Source organism: Rhinolophus sinicus, linkage group LG07 (assembly GCF_036562045.2).
Source record: "Rhinolophus sinicus isolate RSC01 linkage group LG07, ASM3656204v1, whole genome shotgun sequence".
NCBI lineage: Eukaryota > Metazoa > Chordata > Mammalia > Chiroptera > Rhinolophidae > Rhinolophus > Rhinolophus sinicus.
Genome location: NC_133757.1, coordinates 69599229 through 69615225, shown reverse-complemented (window position 1 = coordinate 69615225; position 15997 = coordinate 69599229). Strand labels below are relative to the sequence as shown.

Here is a 15997-nt window from a genome sequence, read left to right as displayed (position 1 = left end):
TACGGGGTCCTTCTCAATTGGATAGTCCCCGTACTTTAACCCCTCAGGCTTGTCAGGAGTTGGACTTAGTAGAAAAGAAAATTCAAGCAGCTCAGGTTCAGCGCATAGATCCCTCTCAACCCTTACAAATTTTAATTTTTCCCACTCCTCATTCACCAACCGCAGTTATTGTCCAACAAAACGACCTTGTGGAGTGGTTGTTTCTGCCTAATAATTTTGTTAAATCTCTTCCGACATACTTAGAGTTAATTTCAGAACTTGTTTCTCGAGCTCGAACCAGAGTTCTTCATTTAAATGGAATAGAAGCCAATAAGATAATAGTTCCCTGTAAAAAACAGCAAACAAATCATTTAAATATCCATTCTGAAGTTTGGCAAATTGCTGTTTGTGGATATTTCGGCATAATTGATAACCATTATCCTAAACATAAATTGTTTCAGTTTCTATTAAAAACTAGTTGGATTCTCCCGAAAAGGTTCAGTTCAGTTCCTATTTCCCAAGGGAGGACAGTTTTTACTGATGGGTCCAGTAATGGCAAAGCTGCTATTGTTAGTGAAGTTGACCAACAGGTTATTCAGACTAATTGTACCTCAGCCCAGAAAGCAGAATTAGTTGCAGTTTTAACTGCTCTGGGAGTGTGGTGAGCCTTTGAATATTGTCTCTGATTCTGCTTATGTTGTACATACAGTACAAAACATAGAGACGGCACTTCTGTCTAACAACTCTAATCCGTCTCTCCAGTTTCTTTTTAACCAACTCCAACAAGTAGTTAGAAATAGACAACATCCATTTTTCATCACTCATATACGCTCATACTCCCCTCCGGGACCTTTGACGCGTGGCAATGCCATTGCTGATTCTTTGGTTGCTAATGTATTAGTTACCGAGGCAACCAATATTCCATTCTTTGACTCATGCCAATGCTGCAGGTCTTCGGGCTCGGTTCCCAATTACCTGTAAACAGGCCAAGCATATTGTTCAAACTTGCCCAACTTGCCAGATTCTTACTGCTCCTCAAGAATGCCCAGAAGGGGTTAATCCCGAGGTTTAGTACCCAATGATATTTGGCAGATGGATGTAACCCAAGTTCCTTCATTTGGGAAATTGTCATTTGTACATGTCACAATTGACACATCTTCTGGATATATCACTACAACCGTTCAGAGTGGTGAAACTGCAGGACACGCTTGCAGGCACTTGTTAATTTGTTTTTCTGTTATGGGACTTCCCAAAGCCATTAAAACAGATAACGGTCCTGCTTATACTAGCAATAAATTTACCAAATTTTGTGAACAGTGGAATATTCACCATACCACTGGAATTCCTTATAATCCTAAAGGTCAAGCCATTGTGGAGCGAGCTAATTGTACTTTAAAGAAACAATTACAAAAACAAAAAGGGGGAGACAAGGATCCTCCGCAGGTGCAATTAGCCAAAGCTATGTTCACTTTGAATTTTTAAAATTTTTCTGGCTCTAATAATATGGAGCCTCATCTTGGACACACAGCTGCAGAAAGACATTTTAATAATCTCCATAGCCCTAAGGCTTTGGAAGATGTGCCCATTTGGTGGAAGGATATCCAGACCAATCAATGGCATTTAGGGACTCTGTTAACATGGGGACGAGGTTATGCTTGTATTTCTCCAGGATCAAAAGAACGTCCTCTGTGGGTGCCAAGCCGGTGCATTAAGCCTTATCATGGAGTCCGATCCCTCGCAGAACATGACAATCAACACGCTGGTCCAAACCTTGGATGCTGTTCCTCCGCCGAATGTGATCATCACTCGCCGGATGGGATCTCCACCGCTGACCCAGGTGTACGCGACCTACCGATGCGTGGCACCGAGCGACCCCTACCGGTGGATGAATCGCTTCATGGGCCCCCGTCATCAGGCTCCGACCTCCCCGGCTCCTCCAGCCCCTGTGGTGGTTCCGCAGCCGAGATGTCCATCAGGCCAGACGTATCCGCCGCCGGCATCTCCTCCCAGTGAGGCATCTTCATCATCTGAGACATCGCAGCCGAGGGTTCCACGTATCCGGATTCTTAGAGCTCCTCCTAGACGCAACCCGCTGCCTACTTGGAAGCAGATTAAGAAATTGTCCCGAGAGGCAGAGAGAAATCTTATAGTGTTAGGAATGCCGAGAACAGCCTCCAACATGCTTATCTCCACGATGGCTATTCTCACGGCTGTAAGGTTCCTTCCCATGGGTGTTAAAGCAGAAAACTTCACATATTGGGCTTATGGTCCCAATCCTCCATTGCTGACACCTGTAACTTGGAATGATGCGCCTCCTCTGATTTATATAAATGATAGCTCCTGGTTCCCAGGACCAGAGGATCAGAGAGGTCCAGAATTTCCTGATGAAGAAGGCAGAGAATTTAATCTCACCAAAACAACTGCCTTGGGATTTGTTTATCCTCCTCTTTGCATTGGTCCTATCCCTCCTTGTATTCCGGTAAGGGATCAAGTGTGGGTCACCCCTAAGGGTGAAGGGACTGAGTCCTATAGGGACTTGTTCATGCTTTCAGGAAAAGGATTTCAGACTGAAGGGTTGAGTACCCATCTGTATCCTCCTCCCATTTCTACTTGTCCTCAAGAAAAGTGGGCAGCCAATAGTTCCCGTATTCACTGGGAAGAATGTAGAGGAAGTTTTGATAGAGTGCTAGCTCGAAATTCCATAGGTACAATTGTTGATTGGGGACCTTTTGGGATCGCTATGCACACCTGCTCTTCAGGAAGGTGCTCTGAGCCCCAATCTCTTAAAGACAAATTAGTGTTAGGAAGATTTCCAAAAATAGTTAAATTTCCTTATGATCTGTCCATTTATTGGATAGATAAAGTTCTGGCCCCACCTCAGTTAAAAATGATTACTCCCATTAGGGGTCCAGTGCAAAAGACCTTGTGGAAGGTGGCCTTGGCTTTAGCGCCTATTGGCATTTGGAATGGAAATTTGACCAAAGATAATAATAAACGGTACACCTTTAATTTTGAAAAATCTCAAAAGCTTAATTTACAAGCTTGCCTTAAATTGCCTTATGTTTTCCTGATTGGAAAATTTACTATAGAAAATTCCCTTAGCCTTGTTGAATGTTTTCATTGTCGTTTGTATACTTGTATAGATTCCTCCATTTATAATTCCTCAGAAGATAAAATTATGATTTTAAGAAAAAGACGGGGTCTATGGATTCCTGTCCGAGCCCCTAGAGTGTGGGAGGGATCTCCTACTGTTCATATTGTTCTTCAATTGCTTCATAAGATTGTTCATCGAGCAAAAAGGTTTATTGGATTGTTAATTGCTGCTATAATGGGAATAATTGCTGTAACCACGGTTGCTGCTGTTTCTGGTGTCGCTTTACACCAGACTGTTCAAACTACTGAATTTGTACAACAATGGCATGAAAATGCTAGTAAAACTTGGAATCAACAGGTTAGGATAGATAAAGAAATTAATGTCAGATTAGTAGATTTAGAAACAACAGTAGTTTCTCTTGGTGATCAGTTAGAAAATTTACGTACTATGATTTCTCTTAAATGTGATTGGAATGTAACCACTTATTGTGTAACCCCTTTTGATTATAATCAAACTCGTACTCCTTGGAATGATGTTCGTGCTCATCTTTTGGGGCACATGCCTAATCTCACTGTAAATATTGTACAATTACAACAAGAGGTTGATCAAATGTCTAGTGCTAAGCTTCAACTTTTACCTGGGGAAGATGTTTTGTCAGCTGCTTCGGATGGATTGTCCTCCTTGAATCCGGTTAAATGGATAAAAAACCTGGGTGGTGGGTTTATTGGTGTTATTGTAACACTGATTATTGTATTCTGTTTGTTTTGTTTAGTCTTCGGATGCGGACATGCCTCCCTCCGAAAGGCATTGAATGAAGAAACGGCACGGTCTGTTTTTCTCACATTACAAAAACAAAAAGGGGGAGGTGTTGTCACACAGCAGCCTAGCCGCTTGTCCCTACCATCCTTTCCTTAGGGAAAGAGGGTTGCAGGTTGTCCCTCTTAGGGGTTGAGTTTTATAGGTCTCCTCTCTTGGTCCCAGTATGCTGGGTCTGCGGTCAAAGACGAGTAAGATTCCTCAAGGGAGGGACGACTTAAGCCAGACGGGACCCCAGGGACCCCCATGAGTTAGCCTCTGAAACTAGGAAGGGCTGCCCCTCCTCCAATGTTTCTTGGAAGCTGCTGACGCATGCTTCAAGTGACCAGCACTCTATTGTGCTAAGGAATGATTAATTGAGTGAAACTGCCTCGCTCCCGCTTAGCTCATGGGATGATGGCCATGAGAGACCTGCTCCCCAGGGATTGTACACACCGCACCTTGTTCACATGCAGGGACAGCATGCACAGGTTGCTTTGGGACAATATGATTGAATATTGGAAACATGCTGATTGTATTAGTGGTGTAAGAGTTTTACAGACCCTGCCCAGAATCATGTAATGCCTATTGTAAAAAAGCAATAAATACCCACAACGACCCGATTCGGGGCTCCAGTCTTTTGAGGCTGTGAGTCCCTTGGTCCTCTGTGGTTTCTTTGCATTCAGTGTCTCTGGTCTCTTTATTTCTATAATAGAATTTAGCTCCTGCCGCCTCCCTCGCTTTCCCACTGCTTGTGTTGTGCAGGACGCAACAAATACTTACAGTGCATCTGTCTTTGTTCAACACATTTTCATTACTTGGTCTTCAAAAGAAAGAATTATAACAAAGATTTGTTGTCTAAAAGCTAAGGGAAGGGATGAGGCCATCCTCACCCATGGAGGCCAGGTTCCGGCAGGTCTCCATCATCACTTCTCTGCAGAGCTTCCTCTGAGCACCATCCAGCAAAGCCCTCTCTTCCCAGGTGAAGTTCACAGCCACATCCGCAAAAACCACTGTGTCCTGAAACGTCCCACATGTTCTATTTCAACAAGGCATTTGTTCACCAATGTATATGGGAGGATGGGGGAGGCCGACAGTCAGGGACCTGGACTCAGTTCCTAGGACGCCTGAGCTCATGTTCTTATGGGAAATTACGACGAGCAAGCAAACCACATGCAGGACACTGAGTGATGGTCAGTGCTTGGAACCTGCAGAGTTTGACAACTGCCATATACTTCTCACATAATTATAAAATGATTTCTCTTGAGATGAGGCAGATGGTTGGGTAAGGTAAACACTGAAAAATGAACTCATCATTCAGATAACACAGAAATGGGTTCTTGGCTGACTCAGTTTTTTCCATAACAACTCCAAGACCGGAACCAGAATGTCTAGATATCGTGAACACTGAGATTCCAGGGCTGCTGATCTGACAACTCTCGCCTTGGAAGTCGTCAGCGTCGAGGAGCCTAGTACAGTCCTCTCATGTGCAAGAGGCAGAGACATGACCCCTCCCAGGATGAGGGCGACACTGAGGGCACAGACACAGGCCAGGGCCCAGGCCTGGCAAACCTGTAGGTAAAAGAAGTAGCTGATTCCTGAAAAGACTGTAAAGCCAGTAGGGACTCTTATACAAAACTGAGGGCCTGGAATTTCAGAAAATGGCCCCACAAAGAAAAATTGCTGAAAGATCTAAAGGTAATAGAGACAAATGTGACGTTAATAGCATAAAATATAACTAATGAATACCTTTAGAGCAATATGGGATGGCACCACACCCAAAGAAAAATAAAGAACAAACAATTATGAAAATCATAGACTTTTAAAAACAAAAATATAGGGTGGGAGATGAGGGTAAGGGGGATCAAATATACGGTGATGGAAGGAGAACTGACTCTGGGTGGTGAACACACAATGGGATTTATAGATGATGTAATACAGAATTGTACACCTGAAATCTATGCAATTTTACTAACAATTGTCACCCCAATAAATTTAAAAAGTAAATTAAAAAGATATATATATGTTCTTTAAATCTATAGAAAAAATACGTCAAACTCTGGGTGGCTCGAGCGGGGCTGTCACATTAGAAGGGTGGACTGTTCAGGTGTAATCACATCTCGCAGGTAGAAGACAGGAGTTAGAAATAGGTTCAGAATTCATTAACTCCACTGAGGAACTACACTATCTAGTGTCAGAATTGAAGTAAACTCCAGGACCCCTGGTTGGTGACACAGCACTGCTTGCAGTGGGGAAATGCTGCGTTATCTGGTGACCAAAGCTGTCAAAAGTGAAATTTCCATGTGAATCCATGTGAAAGTAAAGGAGAAAGACACAGGAGGAGAACTACTTTATCCAATTCAATATCTAATGAAGAATAAAATGGTCATAATGAAAAATCATAAAATCTTACTGAATGACATCAAAGTACAAAACAAGAAATGGAAAGAGGACAATTGTTCTCTGAGAGTGAACTCAACGCCACCATGATAGGAAATCTTCCAAGTATATAGACTTGTAATAAAATTCCTTTAAAGCTACATGAGGATGGGGTTATTTGTTTTTGAATTTAGGAAAAACTACTACTTAAAAATAAACAGAAAGCAAATGCCTAAGAATAGCCACGTTCTCTACAGAACCAGGTGGACAGATTTCCCCACATCACATCAAGACATTAAGTCACAAGAGTGACGAGGACAGCTCAGCACAGCAGGAGGAGGGACCCACAGATAAGAATGGGAGTCTGTGACACGGGACCCTCTGTGGGGATGAGGAGTGGTTAGTGACAGGGGACAGTGAATGTCCCTGTCATCGACTTCATGTAAAATAACCAACCTGATGCAGACTAAAATGTAGAACACTTTCAGAACCAGCTGGAGTCAAGTGTCCTACGACTTCCCAGTACAGAGTTTTCTTATATAAGAAAAAAGAACAAGGTACAAAGGATGAGACGGATGAATAAAATATTAAGAGTCCATTCACCAGCACAGAGTGAAAAGAGTGAAAAGATAACCACACTCCAGAGAAAATGTGCACAGTGTCTGTACAAGAAAAGGACTCCTGCCCCGAGTATCTAAAAAAACACCAGAAATCAGTGAATATGCAAGGGAATCAAAGGGAACAAAGGTCTGAAAACCATTTAATAGGTGAAACGTGACATGGCCAGCCTCAGTGGTGATCAGCAAAAACAGTGTGACCCAAGGAGATCCTGGGTCACACATCAGAAGGACAAAAATAAAGTTTGTAATTTAGATGGTGGCAATTACATGAAAGAATGAATACCTAGGAAGAAAAAGTGTTTGAGGGGAGTCAATTCATACCCTCCACCATCATTTCCTAGTAAATTTAAATTCATCCATAATCTACAAGCCCACAATTTGCCTCTTTATGCAGAACCTTAAATTGCAATTTGCACTTGGAGACAAACCCCAGAATCCCCCTGTAGTAGCCTTGCTGACTAATGAGAAACACACTTGACAGCACCCAGAACACTCAGCACTGTAATGAGTGACTAAGCAGGGGGACCGAGCCTCAGACACCAGCACGTGTGACACAGACGGGGGCTGAGAATCACAGAGAAGCCTCTGTGTGACACTACTGGTGTAGTGATGGTAATAGTCACTCACTGGAAATTAAGATGCAAAATCAAACCACACACTGCTGGGTGATGAATGAGAGGTGACAAAGGTATGAAGAATAACAGAGTCAGGAAAGTGGTCACACTGGCTGTGGCAGGAAGACAAGACATTGCAGAAACACCCAGAACACAGGGATGCGAACAACTGCCCAGGGCCTCGCTGTTCACCTGGGCAGTGAGGTCACAGGTGTTTGTACTGTTATTAAATTGAATGCAAAAAACAACCATCGGGTTAGAAACATCCCCACGGCAACCACAGTACACCTCAGACAAGACAAACACCCAGCCCACCTGCAGGTGGGTCCCCCTTCCCAGGCTGACTTCTCCCAGCACCACCAGCTCCTTCTGGGTGGCTCTGGGGGCTGGAGGCCACCTGTAGATGAAGGTGCCCAGCACCACCCCAGTGCACCCTCACCTCTACAGGCCTAGCTTTTCGGGCGGCTTGTTCCATCCCAGGTGATGCACCTTCTTCAAGCACAGACTTACATGACACAAGGACCACATTAGGTATGTAAATGAGACCCCCAGAATCACTGCTTCCACCAGTGTTCAAGGACAAAGTGGGGGAAGCCATTCTAGGGCACCTTTATGGTTTAAAAGAATAGGAAACTGCTTAGCTCTTTCAGAAAACAGGTGTTAGTTCAGTATTAACCTCAAGTAAGAAATTCTATACCATCTAATGAGACTTGAACACAAGTCAGTTTCACAAGTCCCGTTTAGTGAAATGTGCATAAACCTTTGAGGACCAGTTATTAGCAGGAAGTGGGACAGGATCACAGGGTCACACACTCTGCACCCTGCATCACCATGATTTTTATCAATATTTTAATCCTAAAATCAACCAACCTCCATGAAAATGTGGAACTACTTTCCCCCAATTCTAAATGAAAATATGATATTTTCTGTATCTGAGACACTTTTCTCTGGCCGATGTCTGGTTCAGACACAGAATAAAAGTGAGAACAGGCAAAGACCCAGGACCGTTACAACCCACACTATGTAGAAAAAAGGAGGCAAAAAGAATTCAATCGTTTTACAACAGCCGAAACCAGAGGCTGGTATGAGGGAAAGCTCTCAGTGCGGAGCTGGACACAGAGGAGGCTGCTCACAGGTGTCAGGTGACAATGCTGAATCCGCTGAACCCTGTGCTCCTGGAATCATTGATGGAGGTGAAAGGAAATGTTCCTCCCTTTTGTTCTAGAAAAGGGAACTCTGCAGGTACCCTGCTTCGCATTCAATTCAGGTAAGACTCACAGCTGCCCCCACAGTTTACTCAGGACAAGGCCACGGCCTACCCATCGCCCCCTCCCCCATCTACTTCTGAGTCTCATCTCCTAGGAGATGAGCTGCACGTCTCCAGTGACCAAACAGAACCAATGCTTGTTGGCCAAACCTTGATTAGGCTTCTCTCCTAACCCCCTTCCCCTGAACAATGGCCTGTCCTCACCCAGCCAGGGGACAGCCCCTGAGAACACGCTGGCCTCGGGACCTGCCATCCCAACCACACCTGGTCCTTCCAGTTTTGTTGACTCCCGTGTATCAAAGGACATTTCTCTTTGCCCAATTCTTGAGACCCTTACAGTAATTCCTTTAAATGAAACTCACCAAATAAAGTGTGGGTTTTTCATACTCCACGAGCATGACCAAATGATCACAATATTCCTTTTATCCAAGCTTTACTCAGCCTGTCCTCCGCGCACCCCGGTCCTGAACAAGCACTGACATGCAACAGCCCCTGCTGACCGGAGGTGAGAACGTGCTCAGTACAGGGAGGACGGTCCCTGTCACACCGCCTTCCCGTTCACCCTCCCACCCAGAAAAGAGAAGCCCTTTTCTGTGCGATTTGAGACGTGAGCCCAGCTCTGAGATCCCTGCCTTGTCCCTACACACCGCCCCCTATTCAATCCCGGGCCACTTAATCCAACGGTGGTCCCGTCCTCCCTCCACCCCACAACCGAGCTGCAGACTTGGGTCCGGACACAGTGTAGGGAAGGGACGGAGCCCCCGAATCCCACCCTGCGGCCCAAGGAGTAGTCTCCGGTCGGGACCCGGTGTGGCGCCGGGAGGAAGGGTCCAGAGCCGCTTCCAGAAAACTCCGGCCGTTACCAACAGGCCCCTCACCTCCTCGAGCCCCAAACCTGTGCACTCACCATCTCCGGCCGCGCTCCAGGTTCTCCGCGTCCTCCTCGCCGGCCCTCCGCCCCGCAGCCGAGAGTGATGGGAGAAGACTCATGGAGACGCGCAGCTGCGTAATAATGAAAAAGAGCTATGGCTCCCGAGAGCAGCCACCACGCGCCTGGCAATGCAGCCACCCCCGGATTTGATTGGATGGTACACCAAGCTCCCGAACTCTGATTGGACGGTAGACCAGACACTCGCCCACCCGAAGACTATGACTGGACAGAGTTCCGCATGCAGATGGCCCTGATTGGATAGTAGACTCTTCCCACGGTCCCTTCCGTTTACAGTTCTATGGCCCCGCCCTGTATTCATGACGTTCTACGGGCTCCGCCGCCGAATTACCTATCGGTCAGTTACATTCCTCTGGGGCCTGAGTGATGAGCAGAGATGGAGGTCGCAAGGCCGCACCGGGCAGAAATGCCATCATTTGTTGGCCTGGGCATTTTCTTTCTCCACCTACTCTGGAGACCGGTACAGGCCGGTGGGAAGGAGGGTAAAGAAAAAAACCCGCTCCTGCTGGGGCTGACCAGGCAAAAAATCATACGCCAGTGGTCTCTCCTGAGTTTTCCTCCAGAACTGGGACGTCTGGAGTCTGTTTTCCCACAAATCACCCCTTGTCCAGAATGGGACCGGAGGGCCTAGTGACCTCCGGGGTCAGAGGTGTGACAGGGGGCACAGTAACCTTGGATCTGTTCCCTTTAGAAACACTCACTAGTAATCTCACCAGGTATAAAGGAAGGTTCCAGATTGTTTTGGACCTATGACCTTTGGCAGCTGAAAGTCCAGTCCTCCATCTGTGCCTCCACATTGGGGCTTAAGGTAAGCAATCTACCGCCCTGTGTGGGCAGTGAAACCCTCACCTCAGCCTGCACAGGACTGCTCTCAGCACAGCCACAGGTGTGAGATGCTAGAATTCTCAGAAGTGGGTTTTGCTGCAGGAAAATTAATCAGATCACATTTCAGTCAGTCCCCACAGAATTTTCACTTAAAATGGGGTGTATTTCCTCATTTAGATTGTATATTCATGTTCCAAAGCTTTCCGAATGCACAAAAACCACTGAGTTTTACACTAAAAACAGTGATAACTATGATAACTGTGGAAACCTACTTCCTAAGGACCACTAAAATACATCTTGTATGAACGAATTTGCCTTTTTCTGGATATTTTATATAATTGGAACCATACATTATGTGGCCTTTTCTTTTTTTAAGATTTTATTGGGGAAGGGGAACAGGACTTTATGGGGGACCAGTGTGTCTTTCCCAGGACCCATCAGCTCCATGCACGTCAAGTTGTTGTCCTTTCGATCTTAGTTGTGGAGGGTACATCTCAGTTCCAAGTTCAGTTGACCATTGTTAGTTGCAGGGGGCACAGCCCACCATCCCTTGCAGGAGTTGAACCAGCAACCTTGTAGTTGAGAGCACACGCTCTAACCAACTGAGCAACCCGTCTGCCCCACTATGTAGTGTGGGAACAGAGCCAGGAGTGCAGTTTCCAGGCTTTCGACCTCACGTGGAAAGGTGCTGGCTCAGGTAGTAAATGGCCATCAACTGTGATTGGATGGCCATCAGCTGTGGCTAGTTGGCCGTCAGCTATAACCAGTGAACCATTGGCCACTAATGTAACTGCCGTGGCTACGCTAGCAAAATAATGGGGGCTAGCAAGAAGATGGTGGCTGGCAAGCGCGGATTGCAGTTAGGACAGCGGGTTGCAGACAGTGTGGCTCCTGCTTCCTGTGTCTCCAACCCAGCCTCCAGGGAGAATATAGTGGTATGACTTCCCCATCTATGTCTCCGTGGGTGTTCCTTTTTAGCCTCACCATATCCTGCGTTCTTATGCGTGGAACGGGACCAGAGACCCCACAGGCCGCCCTGCGAGACACATGGCGCAGCGAGCAGGGTCTCCCGCACGACAGTAGCCTTTTATATCTGGCTGATTTCAATCAGTATATTTTCAAGGTTCATTCACGTTGCACAACGGGTCAGTGCTTCATTCCTTTTTAAGGCTTGGTGATATCCCAGCCTGTGTCTGCAAGGTCTGATAACTAAGTTCGAGAACTTGCCACCGTACACTTACCTTGGCAGCGCTGTACAACAGCTTGCTACAGTTTCATAACCTTGGTATATCAGTGTCTCACAGCTGTGTTCAGGTCAACATGCGGTGGTGTCTTGCTGAGTGGCGTTCATTACTGTTGTTGCGTGTTTTTGTGTGCCATCACAAAATTGCCTGAGCTTCAATTAGAGCGATGAACAAACATTAAATTTCTTGTTCAACTTGGCAAGAGTGAAAGTGAAATCAGGGACATGTTAGGTTAAGGTTATGGGGATAATGCCATGAAGAAAACAGCAGTGTACAAATGGATTAACGGTTTTTCTGAGGGGAGAGAAGGCATCACTGATGAAGAGAGGTCAGAGCAGCCAGTAATGAGCAGAACTGATGAAAACATTGCAAAACTTCGTGGAATTGTGATCAGAATTGTCAGCTGGCTGAGAGAAGCTGATCTTGTCCCAGATTTTGAGACAAGCCACCTTCTTCAGATGTTGTCTGCTCCAGATAACTTTATTTTGAGGTGTGGGATGAGTCAGGTACAGGTGAGGGAACCTTTTTTTTAAAGGAGAAATGGGACTCCAAGGGTCAATATGTTGTAACTTTGCAGCACAGGGATTAATAATCCACACCTGGGACTGTGCTTCCCAGTGATGCTGGAGGGATCTTTGTGGCGATGTCTCTTCCAATAGACCATGTCTCCAGGTTGTAGGTCACGATGAGCCATGTCTTCATGTCCCGGAAGCGCGCTGTGAAAAGATCACTCTATGAGCTTTAAGTTAATTTCAAGAGGTTTTATAAATTCTCGACAAGAAATCAGTATGTCTCCTTAAGGCTGGTTCATATATTCCCTGATCTAGTCCCAGGGGTCTTCCAGTAATTATTTTAAAATGAGACAGTCGATGTTTACCAATGGGAGTAGATCTCAGGTTAAGCAATGTCAAGGGAAGGGCTTTAGGACAAGGCAGATTAAAAGATTCAAGTTTCACCAATTGAGTTTTAATCACCTCCTTATGCATTCCACAAGGCCACAGGCCTGGGGCTGATAAGTGCCATGGAAATACTGCGATATCAGCCACATTTCCTGCTGTAGAATTTCTCCGGTAAAGTGGGTCCCCCCGATCACTACGGAGCTAACGGGGTTCCCCAGTCTGGAAAAATCCTTCCTACAGAGACTTCAGTAACTGTTGCTGCTGTAGCCCTTCGACATAGAAATACATACAATCCCCACTAATACATATTTGTGTCCTTGAGAAGGGGGCAATTGCATAACATCCACTTTCTAAACCTCAAGACTTGAGCATATCAAATAGGACTAATTAGTTGAATTTCCCCCCTTTGAAGAGAGGCCATTTGAAATGTTTTAGGGATCCTTCTGAAAAAATGCCAGTTATTTTCAGGTTAAGATCAAAATTGTATTTAAATTTTGAAAATTTGGGAAGTTTCTCAAATATATCAAAAGGTGTAAAACACTGGGTCTTATAGGAACAATATGTAATTTTCCACTTAATCATCACAGGTAAATACAGAAAGTTAAATCACATTTTTAGCTCCTTTAATATTAAGAGGATGTGGCTAACCTAATCAATCAAAGACCTGATAATGCAGAGCACAAGAAATCATTTTAATAAAACATGAAGTCCCTCTTTTCCCTTAACAGTATCTTACTAAGAGCATACCAATGGTACAGGAAAACAGTCCTTTGAACAGAGAGAAAACACAAAGTTCTAATTTTGTATTAGTGTACTTCGGACACTAAGAGAAAGTTAAATAAATCGATTTCCATCTTAGTTAGCTAGACCAAAAATAACATTTCTTTTTCAAGAGCCCTTTCCATAAACCTTCTACAACTTTCAGAAACCTTGAAACATTTGTCCAATATTTTTCGTTTTTTTTCTGGAACTATCACCTTACTTTAGGACAAAATTGCTTTCTTCAATGAAAAAAATTTCCATTCCTCATACCTTCTTTTACCAAACACACATATTTTACTTTCCATATACAAGAATTATCAATCACCACAACCCCTTCCTCTTCATTCTCATCACTTTCCCAAAGATTTCACCCCTTGACGTCAAAATCATGCTTTGTCATAAATGTCTGGATTTTCTCTGACGCATTTTGTGCCCTCCTGACTTTGCAAATGGCTCACAAAGGTCTCCAAACTTCTTACCTGCTTTCCCATCTGAGTGGCTAGCCCTGACGCTAGCACCACAGCAAACAACCATGTTCCTTTTCTAATGTCACCTCTTTAAAGTGTGATGATATTAATCATTTAACCTATCTCAGCAGACTTTAAGTTTCCAGTAAGGAAAGAATTTTGGAAATGATTTGCTAAAACTCCGCCCACAAACCCTTATTCCATTTATCCCTAGATCCATTTATCCTGAAATATACCATTTGTTTTTAAAAATCACATTTAGAATAGGCCTGAAGATTTCACAGAGACTTAATCATGACTGGCCATCATCTTGTGTTATTTCTTCTTAACAAATTTTGTAACAGAGAAAACATGAGCTGATTTGAGTAGCGGACACAAGTAGAATGAGAGTGGTATGTTTGCCTTAGTGTACAGTCCTGGTAACTCTAAAGACAGGCTGGGAGTTGGAGCTCTGGTCAACAGAGCTGTGATGGAAGTTTCAGGGTAACTGTGGGGATGGGCTGGATGTCTTGTAGGAGCATAATCTGGTTGTGCAGGAGGAGTTGGTGTTTAAATGCCTGCAAACGAGATGCAATAAACTTTGTTAGTAGATTAAGGATGCAGGGGCCAAAGATTAGTATGAGGAGAAAAAAAACAAGAGGGCCCGTGAGAGACAGAAGCCAGGAGGCCCAAGACCAAGTGCCAGCCCAGTCCGTCCATCCCTGGACCACCTTTTTCTAAGTTATTAACATATTGGAGGATAATTGCCCCAGGGAGGGAAGGGTCCCTCAAATCTCATTAGGGCCTGGCCAATAAGGTGGGGACTGTCTCAGAAGCCTGGTGGTAGGACAGTCCAAGTATATTGGCTGCGGACCTGAGTGTGGGGTCGTCCGTCCAGGTGAAAGCAAATAAAAATTGCGATTGAAGGTCTAGTGGAATACAAAAGAAGGCATCCTGCAAGTCCAGAGCAGTGAAGCATTCAGTCCCCAGAGGGATTAGTCCCAGTACAGTATAGAGGGTAGGGACTGAATGATGAATTGGAATTACTGCCTCTTTAATAATCCTTAAGTCTTGAACCAACTGGTATTGCCCAGATGGCTTCTTGACCAGTAAAATGGTGCATTGCAGGGAGAATTGCAGGGAATTACAAGCCTGGCCCTGACGAACTTGATAATTGGCTGAAGCCCAAGAGAGCTTAGCTGTTAATTGGGGTATTGAGGCTTAAAGAAAAAATAGGTAGAGTCCCTCAGCCTAATCTGTGCTGGAGTTAGATGAGACGCTGTGCCCGGAGTTTCCTGAACCCATACGATGGGGTGGACCTGTTTTCTGATCCAGGGAGGAATCATAGACAGATCAGGGTTAAATGCTTGAGAAGGGAAAATAGGCTGAAGAGCAGCTATTAGACTAGGCTTAGGAGAGATTTGGAGGGAAGTTTATAGCTTCTGCATAATGTCTCACCCTAAAAACTATAGGGCACTGAGGCATAATTAGAAAGCTACGTGTAAAAGCAAAGGACCCAAAGCAACAGATAAAGGGAGGGTCTGTCTGTAGGTGGTGAGATTGCCTTCAGTACCTGTTAGGAGGAGGCTGGAGGGAAGTGTAGGGCCGGGGTGATGAATTAGAGCAGACAATGTGGCTCCCGTATCAAGAAGAAAGATGACATTCTTAGCTGCCACCTCAAGTGTTACACTGGGCTCAGCCTCTGCGATGTTGAGGAGGGGAGCATGGATGAATTTAGGGCCCATCAGTTGAGGTGGCAGTTGCCTGGCTCATAGTCAACAGTGACTGACATTGACAGCTGGTTGGAGGAGCCGTCCTTTTGGCCTTTTAGGAGTCGGGATGGCCTCCCTTTCAAGGGGAGAGGGGAGAGTCATTTTTCCAATGTCCTGCCTTTTTGTTTAGGGGACATGGACCAGGGGTTGCCCTCTTGGCCAGGTAAGGACAAGCCTTACTCCAATGTCCTTCCTGATGACAGCTGTAACAGGTGTTTGGGCCCATCTTCAGTGGTCTCCCTCCTCATGGGCCTGAACCCAGATAAAATTCTAAGGGCAGGGCACTGGCAAAGGCAGCGGCCATTAATTGAGCCCTTCTCTGAACTTTTTCCTTATCCCTCCATACCCTAGA

At 45.1% G+C, this 15997-nt stretch overlaps 1 long non-coding RNA gene across 2 annotated transcripts in view; it reads right to left on the bottom strand.

Annotated features, from left to right (window-relative positions):
- Nucleotides 1-9807, bottom strand: part of LOC109439353 (uncharacterized) — a 34677-nt gene extending 24870 nt beyond the window's left edge. For both annotated transcript variants that reach the window (XR_012498001.1, XR_012498000.1), the window contains exon 1: nt 9656-9807. This is a non-coding gene — a long non-coding RNA (uncharacterized LOC109439353). The remainder of the gene's footprint in view (nt 1-9655) is intronic.
- Between the last annotated feature and the right edge of the window lie 6190 nt (nt 9808-15997).